This window comes from Cricetulus griseus, chromosome 4 (assembly GCF_003668045.3).
Source record: "Cricetulus griseus strain 17A/GY chromosome 4, alternate assembly CriGri-PICRH-1.0, whole genome shotgun sequence".
In the NCBI taxonomy this organism is placed as follows: Eukaryota; Metazoa; Chordata; class Mammalia; order Rodentia; family Cricetidae; genus Cricetulus; species Cricetulus griseus.
Genome location: NC_048597.1, coordinates 161,826,768 through 161,845,524, shown reverse-complemented (window position 1 = coordinate 161,845,524; position 18,757 = coordinate 161,826,768).

Below are 18,757 nucleotides of genomic sequence, written 5' to 3'. Positions count from 1 at the left end.
GACAGGGAGAAGGTGACTGGAGACATGAGGGAGAGGCAGGAGCAAAGGTAGATTTGGGGCTTCTAGAGAGACAAAGCAAGTATAATTGGCAGAGCTTGGTCCTGGGTGGCTGGCATCTCAAATGTGTTGAGTGGGTTGTCATACTCCAAATTGAAAGTGATTTTGGTAGCATGTAATAGTGGTTTTCTCTCTTTAAAGAGGCTGTGCCTGTCAAATAAATTATATGTGTGTCAGTCTTGTAGCAGTTTCATCTAGAATTTGTGCTGATTTTTGACTCTGTGATTAGTGGAAATGCCATTAATTCGAATTGTGTACTGATTCCAAGTTTAGAATGTGTACAAATTTGTCACAGGCTCTTTTGTTGCTGTTGCTGTTCTCAACTGTCACCCCAAAGAGACTAAGATAACTTAATATTTAGTTTTGGCTTTGGCTCCTTGGCCATGTCATGATGGGAGGGAATTGATGTGGGTGTCTAGCTCATTGTTTCATTCTGGGTCACTCTTGTTCCTTGAGGGCACTTGTGGTTTTGGCTAACGCCCCCAAAGGAAGAGATTATCTGGGCCCTCCCTGGCCTTCTTGGCTGGATAGAAGTGCATGTGGAGATGTTAACATCACCTGTATGGCTTCCCTGGCTGGCTGATATGAGCACACCCCATTCCTCCCCCAAGTTTCATCTTGTTTTCTTTCTGTAAAACAAGGCTAGAGCACTGATGTCATGTGTCATCCCAAACTCTGCTACTTTTCCATTTGCAGAAGAGCCTAGTTCATTAGTCAGCTGCCTGCTTCACTGGGGAAGTCTGGGTAATTCTTCTTGAAGGATTACCCTTCTTTCAGAGCCTGAATGGTGATGGAGAAATGTCCTGAGGAATGAGCAAAACCTTGCCATTCCTGTCAGATTGCACAGGCTGGGATGAGGGAGCAGAGGTTGTGAGGGGACTTACTAGAAAGAACAGGCTGGTGACAGAAGGAAGAGAAGAATGAAGTGTCCTGAGGCCTTTAGTGTCCTAAATCACAATCATCCACAGGAAGAGAAAAATCCCAACTTCTGAAGGACATGACGAAGGAAAGGCTGATATGGCTATAAATCAGAGAATGGAGATGAGGGGACACAGAGGACACTGAGAACATGGGCTCTTTGCCAAAGTTCCCTCAGCAGATACTTGAGCAAGACTTCCCCAGGCTTACACTTCCTTGCCTGTGAAATGAGGCACATGACACTCTAGCTCCCAGCTAAGGAGCAAGAAGCTACATGAGTTGCATCAGTGAGATGATGCAGGTGGGTAAAGGGCCCTGCCTGCTGTGGACCTGGAACAGATGGTTGCTATTTTTGTTGTATGGCTTGAAGTTCATACCAAAGAGGAGAGAGATGCTGGAACTAGGTCTAAGGCCTTAAGAGGGTATCTAGGAGGTTCTAGGACTTCATACTGATTGGATTTGGGGACTGGTGAAACCTTCTTCCCTCCTTAAGACACCAAGATTTTCCAGGTCAGAAGGAGAAATTGTTATAATGATCAAACTGAATTCCTGAGCCCAGTATTTGGCAGATAGAAGAGACGGTGAAGTCAGATTTATTTTAATGTAAGGAGAATAAAACAGTGTGAATGTCTTGCACACCTGAATTTGTAGAGTAAGACTCATGCTTTTATAACTATGATTCCAGCATATGGCGTTACTGTGTGCAAGTGAGAAACTAAATCTAGAAATGATGAAACTTCAGGGAAGAAATAAAATTTCAGCCTTGGTTTTATACAAGGAGAGCGATGAGGACGTTGCACCCATTATAAATACTACACAGCTCTCCCACCTCTTTCTTGCTTCTCCTTTGAAAAGTCCAGTCTGTAGACCACATGGAGCAAATGTGTCTCCAGTGTCCTCAGGATCACCTGTGCTGGACACACACCATCCGGACCATGGGTGGTAAACATACACATGTTCTTCAGGGAAGGTTTTGAGTTCATGAGTTCAAAGAAGGATGCTGCCTGGATAGTTGAGGCAGTGAGGGGATGAGGGAAAGGTTTGGTCGTAGTGAGGTATTGGCAGGGTAAGAGATAACTGCAGCTGGGAAGGGCAGAGGTGCAGGAAGGTGATGCTCCATCTCAGTTAGTCTTATTAAATAAAAACCCAGAGTCAGATATTCAGGGATGAAAGCTGAAAGATCAGAGAAGGAGAGCAGCCAGCCAACTGAGTTGTTACCTCTATGAAATCTCCAACTGCAAAGGGTTGAGCTCCTGTCTATGCCCCACCTTATCACTTCCTGTCTCTCCCCAGCCATATCACTTCCTGTCTCCTGTCTGTACAGATCTCCAGACCTCTGTGGTTAAATAGTGGCTAGCCCCACCCTCTGATCTTCAGGTAAGCTTTATTTGGCCCAGAACACAAATAAAATATCCCAATATGAAGGGATAAAGGAAAGGCCCTATTCTGTGCAGCATGCTAAGGACTGTGGATCTATACCAGTCTTCCCTGGTACCTAAGGAGCCCCTTAAAGCAAAATGTGACTTGAGTAACTGGTGTCCTTTACTGAGCATTCTCTACAAAAGAAGTGACAGGACAGACTCTTTGTCCAGAAAGATCTCCCTGTGATGATTCTCAGAGCTCTCTTTGGGGTCCTGTCTTCTGAATGTGTCTCAGGGGCTCTTGAGATGGGGTAGGGCAAAGGTAAGCTGTGGGGGAACCAGAGGAGCAATGGCATCATGATCTTCCCTAGCTTCAACAAAGAGGTTGCACTCTTATCTCCTTAAAACAATGAGACTTTGTGTCTATTTTATTTGAAGGAGAAAGGTTAACTTTTGTTGTTTTAAGGCAGGGTCTCATATAGTGTATAATCTAGTCTAGCCTTGTATTTGAGGCTGGCCTTGAGTTCCAGTTCTTTTAGTTACCCCTGCCTCTACTTTCCCAAGTGCTGGAGTTAGAAGTGTGTTCCACCATGCCTAGCATTATTATATAATAATATTGAAAGATGTATTTCAAAGTTAATCTTGACATGACACTCAAAGGAAAGGCTTGCTTATGATACATTTCAAGGTAGCTTTCGAGGTGACTCTCAATAGAAGAATGACCCTTCCCTGCAGCCACCTTGGCTACTGTATTCAGTTCAGAGAATGACAGGACCATCTGTGGCTTGTGGTACTGGTGGTGCTGGTGGTGCAGTCAGGTACCCCAGTAGATGAGATGGTGCTTATCCACATTTAACACACATCTCCCCTCCTCTATCAAACCACTCTGCTAACTCCCTCACCTACAACCTAGAGCTGTGTCTCCTGAGTGATTCTGGAGCGCAATCAAGCTGACACAGAAGATTAACCATCACAGGTGCCATAGCTTGGGAAACCCAAAGACGCTAGATACAGAGGACATGCATCTGTCAGCCAGAGAAAGTTGAGCAGAAACAGAGATGCACAGAAATATGATTTGATTTGCTCTTCTTCTTCTTCTTCTTCTTCTTCTTCTTCTTCTTCTTCTTCTTCTTCTTCTTCTTCTTCTTCTTCTTCTTCTTCTTTCTACTCATTCTGAGGACCCTGTCAGTAGAAATGTCTCAAGAAGCCAGCTCGCAAAGAAGTCTGGGGAATGGAGTCTTCAGGCACCTAGATTACAGATCCTTCAGTGCCACTAAGAGATAGTAGGAAAGAACCCCATAGATATCATTAGCTGAGGAGGGGCTGCTGATCCCCTGAAATAAAGTTCCTAGAGGTATTATGAGAAGAAAGCAGGGGGGTTGACTGATTTGCAGTGTCCAATAAAAGGTAAGTTTCAAGTCTTTGGCCTGTGATGGAGCTACCATAGGCTTGTCCCTGCTCTAGGCTTCACAACTGCAAAAAACTAAGATCTTAGTTTTTCCAGCCCACATAGGGGTTTTTTTTTTTTTTTTGGACCTAAAATCCATACTAGAGCCACTGCTAAATCAGGGTATCCCTGGACAATGATGACTGCTACTCCATATAGCAGGGAAGCACCAGAGTCAGGAGAAGGGATATTGTCAATCAGCTCATAGCTCCAGAGTGTCCCCTGGCTCTCTCCAAAAGTGAAATGTACTCAGAGGGAGATGACGGGTAATGTCTGAGACTGCTGATATGGCAGAACTCAGGAAGGGCAAGCTGGAGAATCTGACTGGACTAACAGATGCCAGACCATAAGGAGAAAGGCCAGTATAGAGCAAAGCTGAGCATTGAGAGGGAAGGGATGTTGCTGGTGTAATTTAGGTCTCTGAGACCACTCACGCTATGCTTCCCAGCTAAGGAACCCACTCATTTCATTCTTCATTCCCCTAGCTTCAGCTAGCAAGTCTCATTAAATTTATGGTAAAATGACTATATTTAATGATCCTTTGCTTGGGTTCTAAGAATGATCTTCATTTGTTGTCAATACTCTTGTATGGATGAACACATAGCTTCTTTGGAAAAATCAATGTACATTTTTATGCTGAGGCCAAATTCTGAACTTTTCATTTAACCTCTGATATGGATTTTGGCCATGCTAAGCAATAAAGCTAAGATATAATCCCCTGTGTTTGCTTTCCTTTCTACCCAAAGTTGTTTGATGGACAGCATCTGAATAAGGCTACGTCTCAGGGACTATTTTCCTACCAGTTTCAGATATTGAGACTGAACTCTCTGTGGGTTGTGCTGGCTGCTTATACATTTCCTCCAGTTCAGGGGGCATCTGCCAATCACAGTTAACTGGGCATAGAAGTGAGGCGGAGAGCATCTTCCTACATGTGCCAATCTAGTTAGTTTTCTGACAGTAGGTTCATTCATGCATTCTGTTCAATCATCTACATATTCATCAGTTGACTTTTGAGGACAGACATGGAGACAGTGCTGAGTATCAGAGACACAAATCAAACACACACACACACACACACACACACACACACACACCTGTAAGAACCAAGCTTTTAGCACAGTGGAGGAGGCAGACCAAGAACAAACAGGAGCGTTTGTGCTTAGGAGGAAGTGCAGGATTCTAAGAACATGCTATGACAAGAAACTCATCTTTCCCAAGGAAGAGGTACACAGAGCTAAGACATTAGAGTAGAAATGGACAGAGAGATGTGCCAGTGTGGAGCAGCAGAGCCAGTAAAGGAAGGGCAGGTCACTGTAACCGGACTTTTCTTTCCCGCTGGCCAGTTCCCCAATAACAACTCATAGGCTTAATATTAATTACAAACTGCCCTCTTAGAACAGGTTTGTTATTAACTAGATCTTAGAACTAAATTAACCTATTTTTATTAGTCTATATTTTACCACGAGGCTCGTGGCTTATTACCTCACATCTTGATTCCCCTGTGGCTGCTGGCGTCTTTCTCAACTCTGCCTCCTTTCTCCCTGTATCTCTAACTGGATTTCCACCTAGTTATATTCTTCCCTGCCATAGGCCAAAACTGCTTTATTCATCAACCAATGAAAGCAACACATCAGGTATATGAGAGTCTTTTGCAGATCAAACATTAGGTATAAAGGCTGGACACCAAGGAAGACCTTGAAGGAATACGGACTGTTCATTCTTGCTGAAGGCTTCAGCAGGAAGGGGTAGGGATGAGGCTGTCATAGTTCCTTCTAAGTGCCAATCATGAGACAATTATACTTTCTCCACTGTGGGGATGCTGGGAGCCATCTATGGAATGAGACAATTGACGTGTGTCATTCAGCCCTTTCTAGTCTATAGACTTAGTTCTATCTTTCTGTGAAACTTTGCTCTAAAACCTAGTTTTTAAAGAGACCGAGGGCAGAAATGATTAAAGGAGCTTCCAGGGAAGCTAGAGAGAGAGTTCTGGACAATTTGGTAACAATGCAGAATAAAGTATCTCCCCTCTCCCTTTGGTGCAATGAAGAAAATCTGAATGCCAAATGTCAAGCCAATGTGCCCAGTGTTAAGAGCTACTTTTTTGGGGGGGGTGTTTTTGAGACAGGGTTTCTCTGTGTAGCTCTTGCTGTTTTGGAACTCTGTCTGTAGACCAAGCTGGCCTCGAGAACACAGAGATCCACCTTTAATACCTGCTTCCAAATGCTGGTATTAAAGACATGCACCACCACCACCCAGTAAGGCCTACTATTTATCTAAGAATGAAGTGTTTGGAACCAGACATTCTTGAATTCAGATGCAACTTTCCTCTGATTGGCTAGGTAGTGTGGATGACTTTACCTCTTTGAGCTTTTAGTTCATAATGAGAGGAGAATACTAGGCAATTAACCCATCTACATACCTGATGCACAGCACGTGTTTATTAAGTGACAAGCATCATTTTTTGTATGATATGGACAACATCAAATCATGGTTCAGTGATAGCAGGATTAAGTGATTTTATGCACATAAAGAAGTGTACAGGTTAGCTGTCCCTGTCATTATTATTTCTGTTACAGAGATAGCTATATGTAAAGAAACACTGAAGCCCATAATCTTACTGTAAAAGAGAGATGGAGTGAGGCTTTGGCACACAGAAAGGGTGACAAACAGGTTCATCACATCTGCCAATGGGCCAGTTGGCAGTGGCTGCCTGAAACATATATCATGGACAATATCTGGTCCAACATGATAATGTACTTTATGATAGACTAGGAATGCCCATTTTGGATGGTGAAGGAACTCATAAGCATGCATGTTATATACTGGCCTTCTTTGCACTGAGCATTATTCTACAGGTGGTAGGGGAATCTGGAACAAAACACCAGGTCTGACCTGCCCTATTCGTGCTGATCCTCACTTGCTCCATGTTTTCCTCCCAGCACATAGATGAGACATGGCTGGAGCCCAAACTCAGCTGCCTCTTCCTCATGAAACTTTGGCTGGCATAAATCAAGGCCCGTAAACCCACCATGTGGATGACACAGGCTGTGTGCCCAGCCCAGGCTGTGTGAAAGACAGAAGAGGAGGCAGTTGCTTAGTGACATGATACAAAGGGTGTCTTTGATTCATCGCCCAGCTCCAGCCCCAAGCCCATGGCCAACATCGAGTAATGGCTGCAAATGGGCAATAGAATGCCTTTAAAAATGTCACTTTGCTGTAAAATGTAAATGTTTAACATTTAGACACCAACACTGACTCCTAAAATGCCTAACACTGGGTGTCTTTTCTCCCCCATTCTTTAGGAAATCTTTGTCCTCCCATGGTGAGAGGTTTCACTGTGTGATTTACACCCTTGTACTTGTTAAATTGCTGGCATGTCTTACCCCAGAGAGAACAGTGGAGGAGCAGAGATTTTCAGGGACTTTATGTATTGCTTGTTACTGCTAAGTATTGGACATACAGAGCAACCCCACCCCCTGCCACTGTTCTGAGGGGCTCTGAACCCTGAACATCGTAACTTTCATTTTATTTCCAATTATCCAAGACTTCAAAATACAAGATTGTGTCATTGAAGGTCAAGAAATATAAAAAAGAGTAATAAAGAACGTTCACCAGGAGTTCTCCTTCAGACCTGCTCATTGGATAATTTTGTCTCATGAGTCTCATACTAAGAGGCTTTGGGTAAATCAAAGATATACAGGAGGCACTTCTTTGAATTCCTTTTCCTCTAAGACAATTTTGAGGGTTATTCCCCTAGCAACTTTGGCTCTCCTTCTGGTTGGACTGTGGACAAAGATGGAGCTAATATTAAATCTAGATCTGCCTTAAGAGAGACGGAAAGGCTGAGGACAACAATTGGACTACAGGAATCATTGGGCATCAGTCAAGGTATGAGAGTCTTGGCGGTTTCCTTCTCATTTTGCCTAATTTCTTCCTATAGAACAAAGTATGTGTTGGATTTTTCTTTGCATTCTCAGTTGGTGCCTCTCACAGCCTTGATCATGGTAGGCACTTAATACCTATTTGTTTAATTAATTAAATAAGAAATGAGTCACAGGCAAACCTAGCATTTATATAAGAGATTAGGTTTAATGTTGCAGTGAATGGATTTTACAGCCCCTGGCATGTCTGTTAGCTACTCAGTGCATGATTTAATGTTATTCTTATCAGAGTGCTCAGAAATGACCAGGGTAGAAGTGATTATTCTTAATTTACCAAGAAGAAACAGAGTCCCAGACAGGTTACAGAGTTTTCCTCAGATCATATTGAATTAGTGACAAAGCCAGATAAAAATTCTTTGTTTTGGTTTTCAGACCAAAAAAATTTGACCGTCCACTATGTTGAAAGTATCCTGAAGTCATCTGGACATCTAAAATGGGACTGGGGTATGGGAAGGAAGGAGCTGGGGGAATTTGAAAGACTCAGAGCAGGTCTTGCACAGGTTTGCTTGTTTTTCGATTATCCCAGCCCTGGGGATCTTTACATGTGGATATGTGAAAAGAAAGTGCCAAAGACTAACCAAAGTTCATTTTCTCCTTGCCTGCAACCTGAATGACACAGAAAGTAGCGTGTCTCTCACTCAGAGAAGTCAAACAGTAAAGAATTGTGCATACAAACAAACACCGATCCAGCATCCAGCATGAGTCCAGGGTACTAACTTTCCACTGTTTCTCAGCAGGCTGTTTCACTTTCCAGTAGCTCCTGGTCAATCCTGAACTCCTCAGATGACAGATAGACCAGAGCCTGGGGCTAAGGTTTGAGTTCTTACAGCACTAGTGAGTGTAATATGCTGCAACCCCTGGATATTGTATTAGGACACATTTGATAATAGTATGTTATAAACCCACCTCAAACTATCTCAGACACAAATGAAAATATACCAGAAAGGCACTAGAGGACTAGAATGTTTTACATGATTAGAGGGGTATAAAGGAGTCTCAAGGATCATTGACACTAAAAACTTAAAGAACCCTAATAGTTTGTTTTGGCTTTTTCACATGTAGCCTCTATGCTTTTCCTTTTGTAATAATTGTATTTCCTTATCAACAAGGAAAATGGAGTCACTGACAGTTCTCACATCTCATTCCTGAATCTTGCCCTCGGTGAAGGAGAGACCTTCTTTTCTCACATCATGTTCAAAAAATTCCTGGGAAAAGACTCTTGAGTAGGCCTACTTCACTCTGGGATTGATGCATAGGTCCATAGCTGGGATCACATAGAACTAATAAAGCCCCCGGGGTCATTCCTTTGTATGTAAACTCCAGCCAGGGGTGGAAAGCTCTGTGAGCCCAGTAACCTACCCAGTGGTTTTCTACAGCATCACAGTGTGCTCAGCAACAACACCAGATTGGAATACTGCAGCCTAGCAACAACACCAGATTGTGGCAGCCTAGCAAAGCTGGCAGAGCCAAACCCCATGGAGGAGTTACTGGGGGCTGGAGAGATGGATCAGAGGTTAAGAGCACTGGCTGCTCCTCCAGAGGTCCGGAGTTCAATTCCCAGCAACCATATTGTGGCTCACAACCATCTGTAATGCAATCTGGTGCCCTCTTCTGGCCTGTAGGATATATGCAGACAGAATGTTGTATACATAATAAATAAATAAATCTTTAAAAAAAAGAAATCCGTATTCTGAATCAGTTTTATTTTGCTTGTTTTTTTAAGCACATGTATTATTACTGTGTATATCACTTGGTCATTTCCAAGGGAGCTGGGCTACAGAGTCAAGCACACTATTCAACAAGAGCCATGTCTCCAAGGACCTTTATTGGAGAAGTCACATAAAGCTTTCACCTATTTCTAAGGATGGCATTATGAAATTCAACAATTCTCATTGGAGTTTCTTGGCTCTAACACCTAGCACCCATTACAGCCATTCCCAGGCCTTTCCACCTCCCACCACAGTGAATGCACTGTCTCAATACCAGCATAATCCTTTATTCTTCAGGTTGTTTTCAGGGAAATTCACAACCTAAATCAAACCAGAAGTTCTTCAAATTAATTTTAAAACTTAAAGAAAGAAGAAATGTACTCTCCATGTTTGGGTTCCTAGGTAACAAGATATAAACTCCTCCCTTAAGGAATATAATCAATGAAGCCAACAGAGAAATATTAATGTTTGTCTATCTGATTTGTTTTTAGATTAGTTAAAAATTTAAAATAGAAATGTTTGTAAATGGACTTGGTGATGTTTTTGCTATTTTGCTAATAAAGGGCTTTGGAGCCCATGAGAAGGTTGTTTGGCCAGAGATGAGTATACAGTTCCATTGATGTGTGCAAGTGATGTGCAAAAATCCAAAGAACCAATACAGAAGCTCACAAAAGAGACCACAACATGCGGCTTTCTGCTAGTCTTTCACATATGTGATTGTACATGTCATTCATGTGGTCTACTTGGGAGTTGATTAAAGTGATTGTAGTATTATGCCAAGGGCTCCTATTACCAAGAAAATGATGATATTAGAGTATTTAATAGAAAGTCACCAGTTAAGGTTCATCTTTAATAAGGAATTGTACTTCTTATGAAGGGGGTCTTGCTATTTCCTCCTTCTAGGAACATTTGTGAGAACCAGTAAGAGTATAGACACATAAATGGTGCCTAGAGTAAAGAGAGAGGAAAAAAATCTAGGATCTAATAAGCAAAATAGGCATCCTGTATTCCAGAGATAGTTTTGTAGAGCAATCCAATCTTCGGGCACATTATTATTTCTTAATAACTCCACTTGGAAAACAGCTTAAGCAAAGACTAGAACTTTCTCTAATGAGAAACAAGGGAGTCTGGAGAGTCAGTCTTGCTGCTCAGACAGCATGGGCATCTGCAAGAGTCCCCATAGGGAAAAGAGGAAGTGGCATTTAGATGGGGCCAGACAGGCCCTGATCTGTAATGCACCTTGATGTTTGAGGAGACACTGGGAACTCATAGCCTTGTGGTTGTGTATTCATCTGAAGTTGACTGAAGTTAGAGTTGAACATTTCACATAGTTTTAATAACATCTTTTGTTAAAGCACCCGAACATTATTATATACTGAATTTAGGCAAACCTGCTTAGGGCAGAGAAACAACAACACATTCTGCACTCGCCCAGACGAAACTGGTTCAGGTAAACTTTCCATGAATAATGTAGAAAACATGTTATATTTTACCAGGCTGGACAGAGAGACCATAAGGGCAATAACTTATTTTTGGAAATAGCTATCTGAACTCATGTAAGCTTTAAAAGTCCATTGTCCTAAATCATACAGACACCTCAGTTGTCTAAGCTTCTTTGCATCACAAGCATCAATCCTGGACCCACCAGGACATGATAGGCATGCTAAGAGGAGGTGTTCACCATGGTAATGACATGAACACCATTAGCTAAGGAGAAAAGAAACAATGTACAATCATTTGGTGGCAGTTTCGATTCCAGTGGGAAAGTTGGAGCATTGGTCAGAGCTGGAATTTTCGAGGTGGCATCTTTGTCTTCATCCGCAGTGGCTGGTTCAGCTGTTTTCTGTCCCAGAGGCTAGCTTGAGCCTGCCTCTCTCTCTCTCTCTCTCTCTCTCTCTCTCTCTCTCTCTCTCTCCTCTCTCTCTCTCTCTCCTCCCTCTCCCTCTCTCTTTCCCTCTCTCCCTCTCTCTCATTGTTGCTGTTTATTTCAAGACAGTGTTTCTCTTTTTTTTTAGTTTTCATATTTTTCCAACTTTTTTATTTGAACTAGAAATAGTTCTGCCTCTGCCTCTGCCTCTGCCTCTGCCTCTGCCTCTGCCTCTGCCTCTGCCTCTGCCTCTGCCTCTGCCTCTGCCTCTGTGCAAGGCCAAGTGGACATATCCAGTGGTGTCAGTACCTCTCCTTCACTGGAGTCTTTCCCTGTGGAGTCCATTATGTGTCTGACTGAGCTGGGCTTTGCTGAAGATGGGTGAAATCTCTGCCATATCACTTGTCCACATAGGGTTAAGTCACTAATCTCATACATCTGGTCCCTGCTTGTCTTCACCATTTTTTCCACACGAAGTCCATTATCTACTCTGAAGAGGTTGTCTGAAGTTCTATCCAAAGCCCTTTGTTCTTACTATCCCTACCTTGAATCACACCTCTTTTCCTTTAGAGCATTGGCTCTCAATCTTCCTAAAATTGCAACCCTTTAATACAGTTCCTCATGTTGTGGTAACCCCAACCATAAAACTATTTTTTTGTTGCTGCTTCATGAGTGTAGTTTTCTACTGTTACAAATTGTAATGTAAATATCTGTGTTTTCTGATGGTCTTAGGTGACCCCTGTGAAAGGGTTATTTGAATCCCCTCAAAGGGGTTGCAACCCACAGGTTGAGAACCACTGTTTTGCTGTTACTAGTGTTTTTGGAATACCACAGGGACACCAAGTACCTAAAGCACCTCTTTTATATTTGGGAAACTGCCCAAAGAGACCCTTTGGATACAGATTTCCAGGCCTCTACAGCAGAGTCTGATTCAACAGCTCTGACTATAGTCTCAAAACTTTTATTTCAACCAAACTCCTGGTTGATGTGGCAGTGGCAGCTTCTGCTGCATTTTTAATAGAAATTGTCTGAAACAATTTCAATCAGTAAAAAGTGACCTTTTAAATTCAGTTTCTGCCTTTCCTATTTGCTCCCAGTACCCTTTTTCAGCCACTGACCTGTGTACATAAATGCCTCTAGGAAGGAAAGTGGGATACAGCCATGTCCCTGCTCCTCAGGTCAATTGTGCCTGAGGACTCCAACAAACTCCATCCTGCTCAGTGGTATCCAACCCACTCACAACTGATGGGTCCATCCCAATGAACACATGCAGCCATCTAGCTGTGGGCCCTTTTGGCTAATGGCTCCTTATGGGGTAGCTTCCAGAGGTTTCTGCCAATATTGCTGTTTGGAAGGAGCCAAAGCCCCCATCACAGCAATTTCCAATCATCCCTCTGGCTTTATTAAGTTGGATTTCACTAGGGAGATGGAGGCAGCAGCATCTAATGTTGAAGAAATGGCCCCAGGGGAAACAAGTCAATATCTATGGGTGGCATCACATTGATTGTCTGTATTTACTGGAATATTCATTTTTCTCTTCTATGGATGTTTTAAGCCTATTCCAACTACCACCAGAACAAGTATTGATCCCTCTCTAGTCTGAGCATGAGCTGGAAGCCTCCTTATTCAGGAGAAATCAGGTGTAATATCTACTATTGATTGTGTGGCTTATATTTATTTTCCACCGTATAGCCTCCCCCCAGTGAATCCTGATGGCAGAGCATCCCGAGGATTGCGGATTCTTTTCCTACTTGTGATCTCTTTCATTCAGCTATTTGCTTCAAGGGAGACTGTCCCCACCTCCAAACTCAGTCCTTAATGTCCCTAGCCAATTATGTTGGCTCATTTCTGGATTAGGAGTAGCATGTGGCTTCATTCTGTTCATGAGTCTGGAAAGGAAGACTGCTGGTGTCTCCTGGGATGGCTGTATCTTATGAAGGAGACACATGGAAAGACTGCTAGGGGCACAAGTGCCTTTGTCCTTTGCCCAAGACTGCCATAACTAGGACTGACCACCTGAGAGAAGATGGTCTTCATTCACAGTTGAATGAAAGAAGAAAGACATGATAATGGAAGGACTTGGGTTTGTGAACTACTGCAATCCCTCTACTTCAGACCTTCTCTTAGGTAAATTTATGGATTAAGTCACATACAATCATTGATTTCTTTCACCTGTTCCTGAAACAATAATAACAATTAAAACCTTCACTAAAGCACAGGCAGATCTACAGAGACTAGATTTCTGTGTCAGATTCTAAAGGAAAACTCATGACATTATTCACAGAACATTAAATTCTACTTGTTATTCTTTAGTCATCTAGACCATGGACCCCACAAATAGGTAATTCACTGCAGTGCCAGTCTTCTGAGGTCTGGTCTTCTCTCAGATAACAGCTTCCTACCTTTGCTCAGTGAATGCATCCATCCTGGCAGTAGGTTTTGACACTAAGGGTGTTCTCTCTAGCATTCATGGGCCCTGTCATACTCCTGTACCCTGAAGGATAACAGCATATACTGACCCCTAAAGGTACACATAGACTCTTAAGGGATCTCCTTTATTTCTTGGAAAAGCGTCTATGCATACTGGCAGACTTGCTACTTTGTTACATAGTAGATTGAAGATTTGTAAGAAGAACAAATGCACTGGGTGGTGGTGGCATACATTTTTAATCCCAGCGCTGGAGAGGCAGAGACATGTGGATTTCTGTGAGTTTGAGGTCAACCTAGTCTACAGAGTGAGTTCCAGGACAGCTATGGCTATGACACAGAGAAACCCTGATTCAAAAATCCGAAAAAGAAAAGAAAGAAAAACAAATGTACTTCACCCTTTCTAATGAATGTAGGTATTATATTCTGTTCCACCAGCCAGCTCCCAAATAGGTACACAGAGACTTATTTTTAATTATGAATGCTCAGCCAATAGCTTAGTCTTGTTTCTAACTAGCTCTTACAACATTTTATTTTTGATGCAAACAGCACGAGGCTTTATTGTAGTTGTTTAATGAGCTAACCCCATTTTAACTCGGGCCTTTTATCCATCCACCATGGCGGATGGCTAGGAAAGACGCTGTGAAGCCACTGCATGGAGATCTTGTAGGGCAGCGTAAGGGGAGTGTCTAGGGGTACACACAGACTCAGGATTGGTATGCCTCCAAGATTGGAGGGTTTGCCCTGTGTTGATTGGTCAACTGGTTGTTATGGCCCATAGGCCCTCCCAGGGTGATTGTTATGCTCTGCTTGTCATTGCTGTGCACTTGTCCGTAAAGCACACCCAGAGCTGAAAAGCAAAGCACCACCAGCTAACTTCTGATTGGTTCCTTGCCACGAGGCAGGCATCTGACCTCCTAGTGACCAAGGCAAGGTCAGGTAAGCATGTGCTAGGCTGTTATGGCTACCGAAATGGGGAGCTGGTCCCTTCATTCCCCCATTTTCTTTTTTGGAGATTCCAATCGTGGATTTGCTGTCTCTCCAGTGTCCCCAATTAAACCCATTTCAATTAATTTACTTTTTACTTCTTGGCTTTATTACCTCTGTCCCATTTTGTGTGTCTGACTCATTTCCCACCTGGATGACTTCTGGAATCTTCTGGTGACTCCTCCCTTCTTCATCTCCTCACTCTTTTCCTCTCCACAAGTCCTGCCTCACCTCTTCCTGTCTGGCTATTGGCCATTTACTTCTTTATTAAACCAATGAGAACAGCACATATTCACAGTGTACAAAAGATTATTCCATAAGGAATGAAGTTAACTCAGATCATACAAAGTAACCACTGGATGCAGAGCTGAATCTTCCTGTGAGGGACATCTCTGTGCCACACTTCTCTGATTTGGGTTACCGGACAGTCAATTTTCTCACCGACCTGTTAGCTACCACCATGCTAGGAGAAGCGGCAAGTGATGACTCGACTGCTGTTGAAGACAGGTCCCTCTCCAGGGATGCACAGACCCAGAGAATAGGCCAAGATGCTTCAATGGGCTGTTATAAAGACTCAATGACAAAAAGGAAACACATTAGTGCAGCACCGGAAAGTGAGTTTGTGCACATAGCTCACACATCGTCAGCTGCATTCCGCCCTTGAAATCTTTGCAGATCAATGAACTACAGCTGAACATGCCCCAAGCTATGGTATTACACCCTAACCTCTTAGGATATCCTGAACTAGACCAAAAAACTGGGTGTTACTGAGGGTGTTTGCCAGCAGTCTACCTCCAGCAGGGGACATAATATGAGTTCATTATCAAAATTTCCCATCAGGTTTCATGAACATAGACCCAGACCATCAATAGTAAGTGGAACAGGGTTTTGATCTGAGCTTGCAGCTTCCAAAACATTTCTGAGTGAGACTGTTAGTGGGCTTGGGTGTGATAATAACTTGATGTCAGTAAGGCAATTATGGTTTGGAAAGGAGGAGTTGAGTCTTTGTGATTTGTTTGTTCAATTAGATTTTGCAGGGACCATGCTGCAAGGGCCATAATCTTGAAGTCTAAGGAAATTTCCAGTCAGCTGGCCTTTGAGTGCCTTGGCTTTGGTGCTGCACTTCATACTCAGTAACTAATAAGACTTCTAAGAACTGGAGAGAAACTAGGGTTGCATTGGAGGGACAATCTATATGAGTTAAAAACAGGTAATTTATAACTTCCATAAATTCTTCCAGAGAATAGACAAATATAAATGGAGGTTTCTGTCCTGCCCGGTCCCACAGCCATTTACTGCCAAATAAACACACAGAGGCTTATATTAATTATAAACCATTTGGCTGATGGCCCAGGCTTCTTTATTGACTAGCTTTCTCTTAATTATTAACCCATTTCTATTAATCTATGTATCTTTATGTGGTCTTGGCTTACCAGAGAATGCCTGGCATCCTACCTTCCCAGTAGTTACATGGCTTCTCCTTGACTCTGCCTACTGCCTTTCTCTATCCCTGTTTGGACTTATCACCTCACTAAATCCTGCCTTTCCATTGGCTGAAACAGCCTTATTCATCATTCAATAAGAGAAACATATATTTATAGCATACAGAAGAACATCCCCTATCAGGCAAATCAACTGATTTTAAAAGATGTGTATACATCTTGGTATACAGACCAAAAAAAAAAAAAAAAAAAAAACAGTCACAGAAGACATGAAAATCATCCATCAATTTTATTGGAAACACAAAATATTTCTAAATAAATGTTAACAAATAAGAGGTAAGACTATGAATCAAATACAGCCTCATTTTGAAATTCAAAACTATGAGGAAAATCTATCAATAAAATGTTCATTAGTGGGTTGAAAGAACAAAAATAATTTTGACATCTACAGAAAAAGAAACTTAAAGTTTAATATAAAACATTACTTTAAAAATATTAGTAAAGTAGAACTAAAATCGGAGTCTAAATTCCATTGTGGATGAGGGAGTGGCTCCCAGGTCCCCCATCCCTGTTTGAGAAACTATTGGTGGTTGAGAGCTATTAAGTGAGGGTCAGCCAATCAATGTCCTTGGGGATGTGTCAACTGGTAGATTGCTCATGCTTCAGTGGATGGCTGCACACCCATGCCGATAGGCACCTGACTAACTAAATGCCGATAGGCACCTGACTAACTAAATGCCGATAGGCACCTGACTAACTAAATGCCGATAGGCACCTGACTAGCTAAGCTGGTTATTCATAATAGGAAAACAAAAGAGGTCATGAAATTGGTAGGGGGAGAAGGTGGGGAACACTAGGAGGAGTTTAAGGGACATAATAGTGGATGGGCATGATCAAAATACATTGTATAAATATACTAACCTTTCAAATAATAAAAAATTAGAAACCCACAGGATTTCTGTTTGCAAATTCTTGACTCAGTGAATGGCAGATCTCCATTCTTCAGCCTTGTGCTCACATCTCAACCAGGCTGTACTGGCATTATCCTGATGATCTTACTGCAATAAAGTAGGAAAGTAAAACACAGCAGAAAACTTGGAACTAAGGGACATTTTATTATTTAAGATGACATAACCTTTTAGATATAAAATCCATGAGATGCTACTATTATTTAAATTTTATTATTAGTATATGTATGAATAGGTTTGTACATATTTGTGTATATCTATAGATGTGTATGTATGTATAGGTGTGTATAAGGGTGTGTGTGTATGTGTAGGGTATGTGTGTATAGGTGTGTGCATATGTATAGGTATGCATATATACATAGGAATGTGTGTGTGTTTGTGTGTGTGTGTGTGTGTGTGTGTGTGTGTAGGTTCATGTGTCATAGGATAACTTTTGGGAGTTCAGTTCTGTTCTTCTGTTGTGGGTTCTCGGAATTCAATTCAGATAATCAGGTTTGTGTGGCAAGGGTTTTTTGACCCGTTGAGTTACCTAACTGGCTCCAAATTCTACTTTCAAGACACATTCATTAATGCTGCCTATGTTTCAACACTAATCTGTAAAAGTATTGTATATTGACTGGTGGCTGTATTTTACTTATTATTAAGTGTGTGTGTGTGTGTGTGTGTGTGTGTGTGTGTGTGTGTGTGTACACCCATGTATAATCACACATGCATGCATGTGTGGAGGTCAGAGAAAAACTTGCAGGAGTCACTTCTCTCCTTCCACTATGTGGGACCTGGATATCAATTTCAGGTTGTCAGGCATAGCAAAAAGTATCTTTACCCCTGAAATCATTGCACTGTCATGTGGAAAAGTTTTACAGGAAGAAATGTTCCCTCATTTATGTTCTTAATTTTGAGAAAACTTCAAATTTTTTTTAAACAAGCTGTTAACAAGAAGGAATCCATCCGCATTAATGTGTTGAGAAAATCAACCAGGTATGATGAACACAGTATTTGAACTTCAGGGAGCAGTTCATCCCAGTAGACTTTCTCAGAGTTAGCTCACCGGAATAGGCACATTCCAGCCTCAAAACAATAAGACAAAGTTCTTACAACAAATGGAACCAATATTTGAATTTCTTGGGAAAGCATTCAGCCTTTCTAGCAAACAGGTGTGGGGGAATATTTAATTTTATTCAGGCAAGACTCTGATTAAAAAGAGGCTTGACTCAAATTTTCATGTAATCAACTTGTAAATATTCACTAATCTCTTAGTTACTATCTGAGAATGTATGACAAATAACCCAGTGTTGACTTTTGAAAGTGTTTAAGCAAATGTTCAACTTTACACTTAAATTATCAACCTGTACATTTCGTATCCCACTATTCTTTCTACTTGTGGTAAAATTAAGGTATGTGAAGGTTAAAATACAGTTTTCCACTCATCAGAAAATCAAAATTTTTAAACTGTGAAGAGAGTTCAGCAAGTTATTTTAGATAAAAAGACAAGTATACAGAAATCAATGGAGTTCCTGTACATGGTAACAGTTGGTTTGAAAAAAAGTAACATAGAAAAATTCTAAATAGTTCCACAATGAAAATGACTATGCTATAGGGCTGCCTAGATCTACACTTACCAAAAGACAGATGA